This window comes from Malurus melanocephalus, unplaced genomic scaffold, assembly GCF_030028575.1.
Source record: "Malurus melanocephalus ecotype Western Australia unplaced genomic scaffold, MMel_1.1 scaffold_18, whole genome shotgun sequence".
NCBI classification, from domain to species: Eukaryota; Metazoa; Chordata; class Aves; order Passeriformes; family Maluridae; genus Malurus; species Malurus melanocephalus.
In genome coordinates this window covers 3,259,658-3,277,834 of record NW_026623250.1, presented here as the reverse complement: position 1 = coordinate 3,277,834, position 18,177 = coordinate 3,259,658, and the positions used below count along the sequence as shown (strand labels likewise).

The 18,177-nt window shown below is 40.5% G+C and overlaps 2 long non-coding RNA genes across 3 annotated transcripts; both read left to right on the top strand.

The window, feature by feature from the left end:
- The first annotated feature begins 3,869 nt into the window (after nucleotides 1-3,869).
- Nucleotides 3,870-12,806, top strand: LOC130588716 (uncharacterized). Of its 2 annotated transcripts, none has more exons than XR_008967013.1 (3): nucleotides 3,870-3,981; nucleotides 12,366-12,513; nucleotides 12,601-12,806. It is a non-coding gene; the product is annotated as an uncharacterized LOC130588716 (long non-coding RNA). The 2 variants fall into 2 exon arrangements; XR_008967014.1 differs by lacking the exon at nucleotides 3,870-3,981 and adding an exon at nucleotides 8,340-8,479.
- A 104-nt stretch (nucleotides 12,807-12,910) lies between these two features.
- On the top strand, nucleotides 12,911-18,149 carry LOC130588758 (uncharacterized). The gene is made up of 3 exons (XR_008967018.1): nucleotides 12,911-14,385; nucleotides 15,421-15,531; nucleotides 15,908-18,149. It is a non-coding gene; the product is annotated as an uncharacterized LOC130588758 (long non-coding RNA).
- The last annotated feature ends 28 nt before the right edge of the window (nucleotides 18,150-18,177 follow it).

Here is an 18,177-nt window from a genome sequence, read left to right as displayed (position 1 = left end):
TTCAAAAGGTAAGGAGACTTCTGCACCAAGYATGCACTGAGAAGTGTGGGCTGCAACCCTTCTTGATAGAGCTGGGTAAACCTGTTCAGCATAAATAGGAGTACATAGTCTCCAGACCAGCTTTATTCTGATCTCAGTAGTGAGAACATCCCAATTCCTGATGGAATTGGGGGAGAACACGGAAGCTGAGAGGTTTACATGTTTTATTAACCTTCCCCCTGCAACTCTCTCACATTTCTCATATCTGATGTTGCATACATTTGTGTGTGAAACACTTACAGCTACCCAACAGATAATACTTTTTCACACCACCTTCCTGGAAAGGACTGATTAGTCAAACAGCACTTCTAAAGCATTCATGGAGGTAGGGACATGGAGGGAGAGATAACACTGTCTACCTTTCTAGGCAGGTCTGCCTCTGCATAGTTTTGTTGCTTTCTGACTACACTTCATGTTAAGCACRTCTGACTGCCTCCAATTTGTCTTTGCATTAAGAATATCAAGARTATTAGGCTGAGGCTTAAATGCATTGTGTGGGCATGGCCTAAATGAGCATCTGTGTACTTGCAGAAGAAGGTGTGCAGTGCTGTCCACCTGCTGACCCACTCAGTCGAGGAGCTTGTTTGAATAACTGTCCCTGTGGCACGGGCTGTCTTTAATTGTGACAGCCACAGGCAGACCCCAAACCCATTCCTGTGAAAAGAAGRGGCAGAAAAGCCGCTAGCTGAAGCATCTCTCGGTCGGAGTTTAGCCTGTTTGTGCAATGGCAGGGGAGATATAAGTTGTGGAGAAAATAAAGGCACCAAGAAACTGTTAGATGCTGATTAGCTAACTCTGGAGAGGAGACCTGAATGGATTCAGAACAATTGCTTTAAATGATGAGCTGGTCAAGTTGTGCAAAGAACGAGCTGCTAACTACCACACAACCACACACRCCTATTAGCACCAAGTGCCCACTCRTATTTGTTGTMTTCTCCATATTCTTCAGTATAGTCTCCATGTTTTTTTTTCTCTTTTTCCAAATAAATATTTTAGGGTCCTATATACCAAAGTTTGGAATAAGGAATTGTTTTCGACAGTCTTACACTAAAATCACAACAGTAGCTGTGCATTTTATGACTCCTCCACAGTTTTTTGAAGAAGAAAATTAGCTTTGCACTCTTGCATAACCTGACTATAATGATGATACAGTGTGTATGGTGATGAAAGAAAATGATTTGGCAAGGAATTAAAAAAAATGTAAAGATGAAAAGTACATTAAAATTTCCTTTCTAATCTTGAGAAGATATATAAACCTAGCAATATTAGCTTTGGGTTACTATAATTTGAATATCATTTGATCTCCATTTAATGTATCTGCATATTTTTGTATGACAAGCTTTGATAGCAAAGTCAGAGATAATGAGGGTTTGATGCTTTACTTGTGGACACTTTTGCTCATAACTCAGTGATACTGCTGTGAGATATCTTGTGATAATTTGTCTGAGAAGGAATTACCCTATAACATTTAATCATTACTGCTTTGGTGTGTGGTTTGGTTAACATGCTTTACATGCCTGATTCAAATAACTTAGCTTTGATACAGAATTATCTCATCCTTTAAGACTTATTGATTTTTGCCACGGCAAAAAGACCTTGCACTCCATAATGAAAATATGTAGAACATGAAGATTTATACCTGTCCACAGATATGCTGAAGTTCTTTAGAGATTGAGGACAAATAGCACTACATCACATCAAGGAATACTAATTAAAATAAGCGTTTTGCAAACTTGCTGGGAGAAATTTAAAAAATAAGACAACATACGATGAAGGTAAAAGATATGGTAAAAGGGCAGCTGCAGGAAATGCATTGTGTAACTACTGTGGACTGAAATTCTGTATCTAAAACACATGACTTTAGAATCTGCTTTGCAGCATCATTTAACAACTAAGGTGATTACAGCMACCTTAAAATGGAAGTGCTGCACACAAGGTAACAGGAGCACAGAAAACACAGTGACTTTTTTTTTTTTTAATTGATATGGAAGGAAAAAAGTAATTGCTGAGTTACTTKCCAGCAGTACACACAACCCATTTCAAGATGTAAGGCAGCATTATGGTTTTCTATCTTTTTTTAATTAGAGGGAGAACAAAGTCAGTTGGTTTAGCCATAGACAGCCAGGGTTGAAAGGAGTTCTCAGGAGAGGCGYTACAGAAAAGCCAGATTCATTGTTTCAGCTGATATTGGCCATGGAGAATGGGTCTAGCTCAACAGTCCCTCAGTGCAGAAAGAGAATTTTCACTGTCAATTTAGAAGTAAATTTTAAAAATAAATGTTTTAGAATACATTGTTAAAATCAATAGTTAAAAAAAAAGAAAAAAAAAGCTGTGATCAAAAGAACTCTAAATGACATTTAAACATAGTTCAGCAGGCACAGAAGATAATTAGTATGGTGCTAGTCTTTAAACAAATGTGTGGAGAAATATCCTTGGAGGCATATACCTGGCACACGTACTCTGTAAATTTATAACTGTAACAAAATAGAACTGAACATTAACAATAATAAAATAATGGAAYGATTTATTCCATAATAGTACATTTATTATGTATACATTTGACTTCCTCTTGGAGTAGGAAGCATTTTTTATTCAGGTAATGCCCCACMAATCTACTAGAACAAGTCTCTTTTATGGAGCTGAAAAGTTGTACATATTTAGATACAAATTATAAATCTGAATATGAAAAAAAGGACTTTGACATGTTTCTTTATTGACGAATAATGCACTCACATTCTCACAGGACACAAAAAGATTTTTTTTTTTCCTGTGGAAAAGTAATAAGAAGAAAAGCAAAGAGTAAGAACAAAGASTCATCTTTCACAGTAAGGATTGCTAGCAAGCATGAAGGTCCATCTCAAACTTCTCTAGTACTGACCYGTGCTGACCAGCTTGCTGTTAAATGAACTGGTATGGGGATAAATTGGCAAAGTTTGCAGATTACACATAGTTATTAGGACAGACTAGTCATAAGGTGATGTGGCAAAGGGTTACAGAAAGATGTTTTTTATTGAAAAAACAGATGATAAAAGGGCAGATTAATGCTAGAAATTATGAAATAATGCACGTGGGAAAAAATAGTTATAATTTTGCAACAGCCTGTRAATGAACACCCTAGAAAGGGTTTTTGGAAAGAATTGTTTCCCTAGGGGTTAACCCCCWAGTAATAATGTTAGAAATTATTACTATCTACTAGTTATATGGTGTAAGAGAAAGCAGGTGATCATTACCAGACAGAGCCATTAGCTTTGTCTGTAATTTAACTGTGAATGTTCTCAAACATTAACAAATAAATAATGAAGAATAAGAGAGAGAGAAAAAAAAAAGCTGCTCTGTGCTACCAGAAAACCATGGTTTAGCTGTGCCCTGAATATTGTATGGAAATGTGGTCACCCTTGTCAGGGAAGTAGCAACTAATATAGACGATAGATTGAGGATGTTGTCAAAGCTGAGCAGATGTATAGAATTGTTTCTGTCTAAAGAGAAATAAAGTGSGAAACTTAATCTCAAATTAAAACAGGTCCCACAAAACTGGAGGGTCTGCTAGAAGTGTCAAAACATAGAAATGGCCCAGAGACAATGATTAAAGCATCATTTCCCACTGTGCAAGAAACAGATAGGATCAGGTAAAACATTATAACTAAATGAAATGGAAACTACATCTCCAAAAAGTATATAGTCAAATTAAGGTGTGTGTGTTGTAATGTATTTGTTAAAACCATAAGTGGATTAAAAAAGAGCTTGGGCAGCTTCAAAGATCACAGTCCATAACTGGCACAGCTTCCAGTTTGACAAGTCCCTCAATCATCAGCTGAGAGAAGAAGATGTATCAGCAGAAAGGTCACACTCTCCTTGCCCTATTTGTGATCTTCCTAAGCCCTGACTGCTGGCTACTGTCACAGCCACTGTAGTGGGCCAGATGAATTGGTGTCCTAAGTCCAAGTAAGTGAATGATTTTTAAATACATACCTGGTAGTGAAACAAAGAATGGAAGAGACCTTATTCTACTAGTATTCTTGTGGTATGACTCATTTTTTATCTAATGCAATCTTAATGCCAATTAATCATGAGGGKTTTTGGGCTTGTATTTTAAAAGGAATGACAGAAATTTTCATGTTGAATATGTTCGTGATTCTTCCTRTGCTCAAAGGAGCTGACTCACCAGCTGATGCCAATAGCCAGTTTGTACTAATAAGTTCAAAATATAAGTGCGTAAAATTACTCACTGAAGTTGCCACTTCATTAATTTGCATACTAAATGTTCCTCATTTTACTCCTGTGTGTGAAAAATACAGAAAATGACAAATAACAGAGAAGAGGTGACGAAACTTTTCTGTTCCTCTATCTAAACTCATGTAGGCATGGGTACTAGAAGGTGTTGCTTTCATAGCAGATATTTTAAGTAACAAGTATAGGTACTAAGCCAATAGCAAAGATTTTGTTGGTACATTTTAAATAATTGTCTTTGAAATCACTGAAAGTTTTGGAGTTGGGAAGGAAGTGCAGCTTTCCACAAAGCAGTATTTGTTTGCATTTGCCTGGTAAATCCCCTCCTGCTGTAAATCCTAATCCAGCTGTCATGAAATCAAAAGCTRTGGTAATACCATGTCCCAGTGCCATGCTAGAGAATCACTTGCTTAGTCACTGCTCTTTGGAAAGGCAGTGTTTCTGCCTGGGAGCTGTCTCCTGGGAAAGCTGCAAACCTAGAAGAGCCTGTTGTTTCATGGCCTATCTCTTAATGAAGGAACCTCCCTGGTGCTTCCTTGCACATAAATTCAGCCTTGTCTAGCATGGCATCTTGAGATCAAAGCATCTAATGATGCTCTATCACATAAAGGACCAAGAAAAACACCAAACATTTCCAGAATCAGCCATGCTTTAAAGTGAAATGTGTCTCACTAAGGGGGAAGCTTCACTGGATTTGTAATTGCTGTGTGCTCTAAGCATCAGTAGGGTAAAGAGAGTTTCACCTTCTAAAGTGGTGACCTTCAGACTGGGATGAATAATTTCAAGGTTCTGTGAACTGCAAGGCTCACAGGCTGTGTAAAATTACACCCCAAGTGTATAAARAAGAAATGCTTCTTTATACACATGTACGTACTTATTTATACACCCTCTCAGTCAGAAGGAGCTGTTGATGCTATCAAATTGCCTACAGGATAACAGGGCACCCTGATGGCTCRCATTCTGAAAAATAGCCAGGGAATTTCTGTTGCTGGGTCGGTTAGGGAGCAACCTATTCTCAGGAAATAGAAAAATCACAAGGAAATTTGAAAACCACAGTCTTTTTGAGAGAGGTTAGATGGTGATTCCCAAGATGAAGATCYTGTAGCAGAGGGAGATAATTCTTTCCTGCATACCTGCTTGAGCAGAGGTGATTTTGCTCCTTTCAGATTCCCTCTCTTTCCATGTTTACATTTTCTGCCCGTGATGGGTCACTGAGTGCAGGGTGGCAACTAAGGACAGTAGTGCAGGAGGGACTTGTTTTCTCTCTGGGTCCTTGCTGTAGTGTGCCATGCWAAAGAGGAGAGAAAACACCTGAGAGAAAACTCATGCTAGGATTGCACCAGCTACCAGCATCCCTGGGGGAGTGAGAAGGTGAGGAGAGAAGCTCATCTACACTCAGATCATTATGAATTCTGCAGGTGTTCTTTGTATTTTATTTCCTCATGCAACTGTTTATGATTTTCATACTTTTAGAGCCTACATTGGGTTGAGTCAGAGCTCTGATTTTACAATAATTCTAAATAACTTTGGGTAGTTTCCACCAGTTAAATTGAAAACCACTTCTGTTTATTTGCATGTGCAACATACATATTGCAGAAGCAGATAAAATTGTCCTCTTTGTGCTATAAGAAACCTAGGCAAAGACATTCAATACAGCAAATGCCTCAGTTTTTGTGTGACCTGAAGAAAGAATCTTATGTCTTGATCTCCAAACCACAGCTTCTGGCTCTCATGAGATGGCTTTCATGTTAATTGTCTCCTGAAGGTTATTTCTCAGACTCTTGGTGCTTCTGTTAGCTTACTTGGCTTGTTACTCAAGCCTGGCATTGTCTTTTGATTATTCCTGGTATTCATCTTCTTGCTGCTTATCTTGGCCTGTTTCTCATCCTCCCTCAACAGAGTTGGCATTACTACCTTCCCAAGCTCCTCTCTTAGAAGAKCTGACAATTTTTTTCATCTCCCAAGGCATGTCTGTTAATTCCCCTAGTTGTTTCCTTATCTCTGCCAAGTTTCTCACCTGTTCATTTCCCCAGAGCTGTTACGGCACAGCTCTTGCTTATCCCAGGACAGTTCTTACCTCCCTCATCATACTTCTTCTCTGTTTTCTTTGTCATATGTTCCATCTGCCCATGGATTTAATCTCTCATGATCTACTTCTTTCCTCTCCCAGCTGATATGGTTATAGTAGAGCTGCTATGAGAAACCCTGCTTTGCCCATTCTAGTCTGTCAGAGCACCTAGTTTGGCAACCAGGGTGGATTCACAGGTACTTATAAGGTCTGTCACGATCAGCCAGTCCACAGATGGTGCATTCAACACCATGAATGGGCAAGTAAAACATCCCAAATGTGGGCTGTGAATGTCAATATGACATGAAATAGGAAATGGGACTGAGTTTATGTCGACAGTCTTGCACAGGGACTTTTTAAAAATGGACAAAAAATACATGAAGGTAGATGACTATTTGCATCAGTGACAAAATAGATCTCTAGCAAGGACTTCACATCTCTCAGACAGCCTGTCCCAAAAACCACATCACCATGTGCCCAGGCCTGAAGATTCTTTTGTGATTTCACTGATGCCCTTTGAGAACGCCAGAGAGTGAGGTGACTCTGCAGAGCTGGGTTCTTCTGACAGCTGCAGGAACATGTGCTCTCTGTGCCTTTTCCAGACCTGCTGGTGGTGTTGCCTCTTCCATCTCGAGAGCTGTTACCCTTTCACTGATAACACCAGCATCATTAACACCAGGAGCAGTTACTCTGCAGAAAACCAGTGTATGTGCTCAAACAGTCTGACCTGTCTGAACAGTGAGAGAGCTTCYCCAGGCTAGTAGTCAAGCCTCCCCTTCACTGCAAGTCAGCTACGTGCAAGTGCAAAGAGCTTTGGTCTTTGCCTGGGGCCTCTGAGAGCCTTGCACCTTCTCTCTGTTGCTCTGCAAGATCATGCTGTTCAGAAGAGGTTATGTACTGATCCATGCCTGCTTGCTGCACTGAGATCAAAAAACTGTACTTTGCTTTTTTTTTTTTTTTTTTTTTTTTTTTTTTTTTTTTTTTTTTTTTTTTTTTTTTTTTGCATTCTGCATTGCAATTCCATGCTCAGGAATTGTTTCTTATTACTCAATATAGCCGGTGTCGAAGGTGAAAGGTATATGCCATGAAAAAAGGTTATTAGTTTTAACTCGTTTTTTTCAGACAAGAGAAAGGATTTTCTGCACTATATATTTTCACTGTAGCATGCACTGAGTGCTTCTCATCAGAGTTTATCACATTCAGATAACCGGCACTTGGAATGTACGTGGGTTGTGACTTTAATTTGCTTATTAATGAAAAAGCATCATCACACCAATGGCATTTKTGCAGATAAATCCCTTTGCTATGATGAAAGAATTTATCTTCATATACTAAGAATGCAATTGTCCTGAGTCAAGTTCTACTAATCAGAAACTATAAGCAGCCCAGCTATGATGAGCAATACCAAGTGAGAGGAATGCAGGTAATCAAAAGAATGAGGCTTTGTAAGTGAAACCCCTGAAAATAGGCAAGTGCTTTTTTTGCAGCATACTCTTAGTGTTCATAAAAATAAATAACTATAAATGAGAGCAGTACATTCTTAACATGTAGGAGTTGCAAAGTACAGTGACTCAGAGGTACAATTAACAAATTTTATTATTGGAGGCAAAAATAGCATGCAATTACCCAGCAGTAAGAAAAACATTTGAAATCAATCTTTTATTGGTGATCTCCTACACACTGTCATTTCTTTCTTCGGGCCATGTCAGAAACCTCTACCTAAGTACACACTTTCTGGAAGAACAAGCATTTTGTCTGATCAGGAGGTCTCCTATATTAGAGGCAGTGTGCTAAATTTCCACTTGGGGGCTTTGCTCCACCTTTTCTCCGATAGTAAAGGACTAAGCAAAGTCATCGCTGACAAAGAAGCAGAAACGAAACCAGATGGCTGGAGACATCTCACACATTGTGGTAAAGCTAGGACTGCTTTTACAGCCATTTTACAGTTAGCTGCAACTTGATGCTGTGTTTTGTAATTCTGTTTCTTTGGCAATTCCAGGTGGACAAGCAAAGAAAGCGTAAGATCAGAGCAAAGCCACACAGCATTTGTCTCTAGAAGGCTTTGGAGAATTTTTCAACCATCTCATGAAATATTTTAAAAGACTTTGCTCCTTCATAAATATCCAAATTACAGAAGCCATGAAGGTAAAATAATTCCTTCACATGGGACTTTTTGTGCTTTAACAGTTGGGAGAGGATGCTGAGATTGCAAAGAAAAAAAACCAGATCTGCAAATATATTGTTCAGAGTTTACGAAGATCTCCAAATAATGAGTAAAACTGAAAGAAAATGAATTATCTACCTTCTGGAGCTAAAGTGCTTCTACCTGTGCTGCATATGCATTTTAGACAACCTCAAGGGATGGGTTAAAATTTTTAGTGATTAGTAATAAATCGTTGTCTTAGGCCATTGTTGAACAATTCGGAAAAATAAAACTTCTTTGTGCCTTGGGGCCTAATTTTCCTCACTCACAAACATAAATTGGTTGTCTTAACCAATAATATTAAGCATACAAAAAGGGCAACATAATTCAGGATGACATGAAAAACAAATTCCTCAAACCTATCMATTTCACAGTCCCCGACTCTGCACAGGCTGTGGCTGAACCAGAGCCCTGCTCTCCCTCCTCCAGCCACCCTTTGCCATGGGTTCCGTGGGTGGGAGATCCTACGGTCCCTCTCTTTCTGTGGGATCTCTGATTACCAGCAGGAGYAGGGCAGGGATTGTCCCCCTGTCCTGGGCACTGCTGAGGCCACACCTCCAGGGCTGTGTCCAGTTCTGGGCCCCTCCCTGCAGGAAGGAACTGAGGGGCTGCAACGAGTCCAGAGAAGGGCAACGGAGCTGGGGAAGGGTCTGGAGCACAAATCCTGTGAGGAGCAGCTGRGGGAGCTGGGGGTGTTCAGCCTGGAGAAAAGGAGGCTCAGAGTGACCTCATGGCTCCCTGAACTGCCTGAGAGGAGGCTGTGGCAAGGTGGGGATCAGTCTCCTCTCCCAAGTAACAAGCAASAGGATGAGAAGATGTGCCCTCAAATTGTGCCAAGGGAGGTTTCAATTGGATATTAGGAAGAATTTCTTCATGTGAAGTGTTTTAAAGCATTGAAACACACTGCCCAGGGAAATGGTGGAATCATTGTGCTTGGTGTGCTCAGGAAGCTTGGAGATGTGATGCCTGAGGACATGATTTTAAGGTGAATATGGTGGTGCTGTGTTAATGGTTGGGCTTGATCATCTTAAAGGTCTCTTCCAGCCTTAAGGATTCTGCGATATGCAGGCAGACCCAGCTGACCTCTCCTTTCTGGAGAAAGGGAATTTCTCACACACACACCCAAAGCATGTTTTTGCTCCCAGAAATAAACTCTAATGTCACCCTTTAGGTTTCACAGAGGCGTGATTTTGAAGGATTTCCAAAGCAGCAGTGCTGTCRGTTTGGGTTTGACTTTTTTTGAACTCATGACTGAAATGTCTAGACCAGGTTTCTACACTTCCCCATGAGCATAAAATTTTCTCACCAAAATGCTGTACAAACACAAGGCTCTCTTTCATCTGCCAAGGGGAGTCTGATCTGCTCAACTTCTGTCTGCAGCTTCTATATCTTCACTTGCACTGAACTCCATGGTTTTTTGCTGGTGAGCACTGCACTTGGCAGAAGTGCATAGAGGAAATGTATCCCTGAACAAATCTATGAACCAAGGGTCTTCCTGCAATTCACAACAAGCCATTGGTTCTCAAAACCTGGCCTGAGCTGCTGCAGTGTTTTGAGAAACGGTGAGAGCTTTGAGACAGCTCAGGGGCCATCCAATAGTGATCTGAATTATGATGGGGAAGCAGTAAGAGGTACAAAAGGCTGTCTGTGCCTGTCAGTTAAAGGYGATGGTTATGGATGTGACAGCATAACACCAGTGTGATCTACAAAGGGAAAAAAAAATAGCTTTATAGTTTGGACAGYAGAAAGCATCGGTCTACAAGGCAACTGCTTTCACTTTCTTGTAAATCTTGTCCCTGTTTTGCAGTTAGTTGATATCAGCTTTTCCTTAATGAGGAGTCTTAGGAAGAACTCTCTGAGCACATGAAATATTTGGTGCATTGGTTCTTACGAAGAGCATTCTATTGATTAACTTTCTGTTTTGGAGAGTTTTGAGATATCAGCCTGGCAAATTCGACAATTCTTTTTTTCAAGAAAAAATTTTAAAAAATTATTTATTCAACAAACTGGAAAGCAGGGCTACCCAAGACTGACATGAGCTGCAATTTAGCTGCTTGGGCACGGTTTACAGATTATCTGCAATGGTGCAGGACCCATTTTGGGCTCAAAGATCTCCCTGGGAGCCCAGGTCAAGAGACAGTTGTTGCCCAATATAATAACTATCCCTAATATGAGTTTGCTATACAGAGACATCAGTCTTGACGCATAACTTGATTTGGGTAGGATGGGCTGCTGTAAACTAAATTTGACCATGTTAGATCCTCTTGTGGAGGTGGTAAGGAATAGGTTCAACTTCAAGAACAGCCATGCAGACCAGGGAGAGACAATGTGAAAGCACAAAGTTAAGTGAGAGAGAAGTTGTGCTGAGCTACTGAAGTTGTGAGTGGATCTCCTTAGAGTTTTTGTGTGTTTGATTACTCATGATCCTTCACTGAAATTTGTTGGGGTTGCACAGAGCAGGGTTGTGAAAGGAGAGTTGAGCAATCCCACCCTCTTGATGGAGCTATTTTGTGAATGAGTCTTCAACAGAGGACTCCCACAATTAATTGCCCAGTACACCACTTGCTCTGTAGGTTCTCTGTACCTGTTCTGACTCCCTGGATAACAGATATGGCATYGTCTTTTCTTGCAAATGCACGGGTTTTCTGCACAAGACAACAGCAGTAAAGCAGAGTATATTCAGTAAACCATTGCCTGAGAAGTGCAAAGGGATTGCTCATGTACAGAAAAATCCCAGGCATCCCAAGGAAGCTCCTCCAGTGACACTCAAAGGCTTGGTCTCTGAGCTTATGTGTCACTATGTGCATCAGCAGTAGCCACCTGGCCATTATTTATTTTTGTTGCATACATGCGAGGAAAAGCTCAATAMCTTTTGGATATTGTGGTTTACACCAGCATTATTCACGTCTTTTCCCAGGCCTCTGTAAGCTGGGAAAGTCACCTTGTGTTCAACCAATACTGGGTGTATCCCTCTTTGCTATTGTCAGGGAGCCAGCATTTCATCTCTGGGCAGGCACATTGCAGTCACATAATGGAGGCAGGAACTCAGCTGAAATAAAGCAATGCTGAGAGCTTGTCTGAAATGTAAATGATATTGCACCTATTGTCAGCAACGTATCCTCCATTGTTCTCACAGTTGTTTCCCAGCTGAAAAAATGCTGGGAAGCCTGCATGATGAAACCAGAGCCTGTTTACTGTAACATGCTCTGTCAGGAACAGCTAACTGATCTCATGCTGCCRGTAGCATCCGTCTGTGGAAAGGAAAACCAAGCACTGAAACCCAGTGTTCACAGAGCTGCAAAGCTGCACCTCAGAGCTTCCTCTGGCTGTGTCAGTATTGCAGCGAAGGCTGAAAATGAACTTTACCTCAATAGGGGGGAAAGGGGGTTCCTGCTGACCTATGCTGGAAGTAAAGCTAGAAGGATCTCACAAGGTTTGTTGCAGAAAAGGAAGGATTGCTCTGCAGGGGAAAGAGAAAGAACAGGAATTTAGGTGAGAGCCAAGCAAAGAAAAGTCTAAGCCCAGGAAGTTCATGAGGGATTTCTGTATACAGTTTGATTAGCTGTCCTTAGATAATGGAAACCTGAGAAATGGTGGTTTTTAGAAACTGAAAATAAATACACAGCRTGTCAACTGAGGGGTTACAAAAAGGGACAAGGGAAAATAATTTTCTAGCTYGTCTTCTTCCTCATAATCACACAACACAAAAAATAATGACAGAGTTATTTGTTKTTCTTTCCCCCCAAAGATTCTTTAATACCTTCTTTGTGCTATATCAGTGGCTATATCAGTGTATCTCAGCAAATTTAGTTGTATCTGTCTCATTAGGACAACAGCAGTGGCAAAGTCCRATGCAGCTAATGACACCATGTCTGTACATCACAGAAGTACTGCTCATCACTTTTGAGAGGAGTTTCCCATGAGGTAATGGCATGAGTCAGCAAGGGTGCTGCACCACACAGACACAACGAAACAGGTAATTTGAAGAGATAAGTGTGCTTTGTTTTGTGCTTGTTGCCTTTGACCAGTGCTCTGATCATGTCGAGTTTGTTTCTTTCCCCAGCACTTATGTTTGCAAGAATGGTGAAACTGTAGGGATACATTTCTGAAGCTGGAAGAAACTCAAGGACTAACCTGAGAAAGTTAGTTCCTTGTTGATCCTTGCCGGACAGTGGGTGCACAATCAAGTTTGGTCTGTGGATAACTTGGTAGAGGTGACATATTTGTTCCTGGTCTGGTTGAAGCTGGTCTGAATAAACAAAAATGCTTTGCTACAAGAAGAATTCTTTTTTTTTTTTTTTCTAATCAGAAAATCTTAATCCTTAATCCTTAATCTACTAATAAAACATATAAATATACAAATATACAAATATACTCCGTGCATCAGTTAGGTCTTTTTCTCTTTCCATTTAACTGCCTTTTACCTTGCTGGATGTAAATGACACTGCTCTCCTCTGAGACCCCCTCCATTATAGGCTCCTAGGAGGCAGGGAAACAAAATGCAAGTCTTTCATTCACATCAGGTTGTTATTGATCTTCTTGATCCCTCACCTTCCCCTTTTAATGGTGCCACAATAAAATATAGCAACAATTTATTTCATGGTAGAACTTCCATGACTTTCATCTTAAGCCTGAATAGGCAGAGACATCATACAGATGTGTACTTCACTTATTCACATATACCTTGATATGGATTACTTGGAAATATCATGACATCAATTTTTTTTCTTGTGTGAAACATATTCTTCTACTTATTTCTAAAGCCTGYTCCGTTGCTTGGGTTCTAGAATTAATCACCTGCTGCTATTTTGCATTTTGAACCTGCCATCAGAGACAGCTTTGCAATACCTGTTGCAGATATCTCTCTGCCTCCACCTCACTTGCCTTTAATCCACTGAGTGGGCGTTTGCCTTTGATTGTAAGAAAGTTCTCAGATCTCTCACCTTTCATTTCCAAATACCTGGAAGGTGACTTCCAGTCCTTTGACTATTTTACCTATCCTGCCCAAACTTAGGGCAAGGTAAAAAGGAGGTTCTGCAGTGTTACAAATGACAATAGGATTTCTGGGGCATTTACTGACCTGGTAATATTGCATAAGGAATTTTATGAGTGGATTTTCTTTWAGTTTGTGTGGATGAAATTTCCAGGTTGGAAAACTATAAGTTCAAGAAAATGTGAGACTATATTTCAACATTTGAGCTGAGAAAGAAATCTCCAGTCTCTTGAAGAACTGTTAATAAGTTAAATTGCTTAAGATCTTGCTAAACCTGACCTTTTCCACATTAAAAAGAAATAGTAATTTTATTGGTTATTTGAACATTATTTTGCGATTAGAACTTCTCGTATATACTGGATGGAAGAAAGGAGGGACATGACCACACAGGAGCACAGTAACATGTGAGTACACAGTAGCACAGAAAACTTTTCATTAAARGTGTCTAGGTTTGGATTCATATCCTTGGGCAACCCCAAACACAGTTCTTTTAATGCTTGTCAAAGGGATCCTCTTTATCTCAACTGAAAGGAAATCAATATTATTAATTGAACACATATCCAGTTCTGTTATATGAACTAGCGTAGAAAGGAGAAGACAAAAAGGCGATTGAATCAATGGAGAATGATCAGGTATTTTTCTTACTCTTTACACAAACATCACTACTGCACTCTCTCATCAAATTTAAGCCACCCTCCATGATCATGGGTACTGTGGAGCTGCAGTTTAGGTGATGCTGAGATCTTGTTTTTAGCTCTCAATTGCCTTTTTGCAGAGTTGTAGAGCTTCCTTTAAGCCACGGTCAGACCAAATGTGACAGAAAAACTGCGTTGTGCCATCTGCAGCAGACAACAGGTAGGTTCATTATTTGAATACTTAACATYCTTGTATTTAAAAACAAACAGCTTACAAAGAGAAGGAGGGAAGAGTGCATTAAAAATGTACTTACTGTGAACATGCCGTCCAGCATCTTGTTAAAGTCTGCATATTGGGATTTGTTCATCTCCASTTGCTGTGTAATGTTTTCTTCAGACTGGCAGGTGAGATGTTTTTTCATGCCGTTTGGGTCTAGACACCCCACTGGAAGGTGATTATGTAAAAAAATCTGATCAGTAAAGCAGAAATTGTCTTGAACCTGAAAAGCAGAGACATGAGAATCTGATTGCATCTCAAGGCACAAGAGTCATCCAGGGGCTCTTTGAACCCAGACACAATATCAGATAYGCAAGGAATTTCACAAACTCATGAATTTTTGACTTTTGTACTTAATCCACTGACACAGGAATAATTTACTAGCTAGAATTAAGGTTCACCCTCTCAGCTTGTGGTGAGCAGTCCTGTGCTGTGTATGGTGAGTCCTGTGCTGTTGCAAAGATAGAGAGCAGTGCYCTTGCAAATAAAATTGTGGGCAAGCTGTTGTGATCTGCACTGGCCCTGCACTGCACTCACATTTTCCCTCAAAAGTAACCAAGGAGTTAAGTCCAAGGAGTTCTACAATGGCACTTGCCTTACTATGAAAAAAGGACAGAGCAAATCTCAAATGAATGCCATCCTCTGCTTCACTGTTTGTATACCTGTGGTACAAAAAATATCAAAAAGCACTCCATAGACTGCTTTCCAAAAATATCAATAAAACACCACACTCAGGCTTCAGATTTTAATTTATTGCACTAATTTTATTGCTTTCATTTTATTTGCTGCTGGTATATAAAGAATGAAGAGAAGGCAAAAACTGAGTGTGATATTAAAAGATGCCTAATATGCCTATTTTTTCCTTTTTTTCACATAAGTCATGAAATAAATAAAATAACATCAAATAAAGTTGATATAATTCAAATTACTAGCAGCATAGACAGCTTTTCTTTTATGCCTATGGATTTTTCTCCTCAGGAAAATAAACATTCTTTAAATTATTGCAAGGCGTGGATGAAGAGATTTCCTCTGGGATACTGGCAGAAACTATTTAAAAGTTCAAGGGAAGAGGTTTCTACAGCTTTCCTGGTGAGACAGTCCTGAAGCTCATTAGTGCTCATTGAGTCTTTCCTGCTCTTTAGGCCCACCCTTCCTTTATTTTCTTATAGTGAGCTATTAATTTGTAACAGTAGAATATAACAGGAGCAAGTCAAAACCCTGTATAATGCAAACTCCTACTAATGTTTTCTGCTATAACATCCAATAATTCTTGCTGACTAAATTACATTTCTATCCTGCTCCATATGGCAGTGCTTTCTTGGGGAAATAAAGTTGCTTTACTTGGCTTGAAATATGAGTAAAACCTAACAGAAACCTTTCCCTGAACCTTTTTTCTCTGTCTAAGCCTACTTGCATTTGTAGTAATTCTGTATAAAGGTCACTTCCAATTTTCTTCACCCTGAAGGCTTCCCAGTAAAACCTCAGAAGATGTCCTGACAAGCTCTGCCTGACATCTTTGCCTCCAGTTTCACAGTGATGATGACACCACCTTGGTTGCTTCCCTGGGAACCTGGCAAGGGCACGACTGTGCACAAAGGGAGTCTTCACTCATTARAACATACAGAGACATTGTACCAAGAAGCCTTTTCCATTTATCCCCAAGTAAGATTTTAAAGGATCAAAAGGGGGGAGAAGAGAGGAGAAGACCTTTAATGCATTGTGTTTTATAATGATGATTTCCATGGGACACTGAGCATATCAAATCCCACATTTCTGAAGATCTTGTGGAGTCTTCAGTCAGACACGCACGTGTACCATCAGCTGTTAACTGCATGGATGCTGGAGACCCAAGCAGCGCAGGCATGAGGGTTTGTGAGCTGTGGAGCTGTGAGGAGTAGTCCTGCAGAAACCTCAGTGACAGAGGTCACGAAATGCTGGCACTGCTCTTGGGAGTGAAAGTCACCTGACTGARGTGGAAATGCACTGACCTGTTTCCCAAGCCAGTTTGGCCTGGAGCTCTGCGGAGTTCACAAACCTGTTTGCACGGTGTGAACCAGCCCTTGGGAGCAGACAGGTCCTCACCAGGCTGACCCCTGGAACCTGTGCCTGTGTCCCTGCCACCACACTCCTCAGCACCATCCAGCCTCTGGCAGTGAAATACAGTCCCACAGTTGTTTCTTCATATTCTGCTCAACTCTTTTTTTTCCAACAAAGCACCTCATTAAGTCAGATTAGGAGGAAACAGTATGCCAGTTGGCCAGTCTTTAGCACACACTGAATGCTGTCTTAAATAGTTCCCATAATATTAATGCATAGTGTCTTTGTCCTCAGGGCATTTGTTATTATCAGATGTTTCTCCTTCTTCCTGCTGCATGAAGCTCAAAATTGCAACATATGCTGCACAACACATACCTTTGTTTCTTAACTCCTGCACCCACATTTTCACCTGATGTTTATCAGCATAGCTAAAATCAGTCCAGGGCAGATATCCAGCTCTTCTGAAGGTACTCTGCCACACACCTGGGTCTGCCTGGTTGATTGCTCCTAAAGCTCTTGCAACAGGATAGATTTCTGTGCAACCCTCCCTTCATCTCTRCAAGTATGCAAAGCAGTGCTTATGTCTCCAGAGTCAGGGATTTATCAGCTGGGGTGAAATCTGCCTAACAACAAAGTGAAGGGGATTTTGTGCACTGAAAGTACCTGAGCAGCAGGCAGGGAACATCTGAGGTGGCTGCACACATGGTTTTTGGGATCGCAGGTGGTCTCTGGGGTGCCCTGCCCATGGAAGGCAGGATTCATCACTGCTTTTGTGCCCCACGTTGCAGCACAGTGCAGTGACCCGATGTTCCCTTGACTTACACAGTGTCCAGGAAAACTGGATGGGACATTCTGAGCAGCAGACATTACTGTCAGGTCCACCTACCCACATACAAACCCCTCCACTAGCAGAAGAGTGGAGGGAGGAACACTGGGCGGGGTGACTGTGAGCCTCAGGAGGCAGTCATGTCCCCCACTGGTACCCCACGAACTGGCAGCATGAGTGACGGCCCTAAAAATCTTCTTAATTGGCTTTTCTTAAAGAGCAGYTCCCTGCAAAAATTCCAGCACTGAGAAAGGAAGTCAGTGGGGGTGTGTGGTTGAGTTAGGGTCAAATGTGTCTGACTGAGAGCAATCACATTTCAGCACTTTTTTTTGAAGCCTCGAATGAACACTGAGTTTTCAGGTTTTCTCTTTCTCTTTACCATAATTTTTGATGGTATTTATTTTTTTTTAGTGGTTATCTAAAGGCAAGTCCGAACTGTGGTCCCCTTAATAACTGCAAAAGTAATTGCTTCTTAACTCAGGTTCTTGGAAATAGCAAATGATACTTTTCCTATTTATTTTGAAGGGTATTGACAGCTTTCTGTTGCTAAATAAGAGGTGTTTCAGTTCAGCAGACTGAAAGTAGGKCATTGTCCCAATCTGTACTTACAATAACAATGCAAAACAGATTTTTGCAACTTTTTTGCAAAAATTGCATTTTGCAGAGCAGTGATTTTGTTGGCACAGTAACACTTCATCRTATTTTGAACAAAGTCTGTAGGGTGATATGAGGACAGATAAAATAATGCTTTATCTGAGCTCAGAGGGCCCACAGAACATCTATACAACTGAAGCTACTTAAGACTCAAGGAAATTAAAGCCAAGTTTCTGTCCTGAAGGGAATCCTGCACTAAAATTGAGTCTTATTGTAAA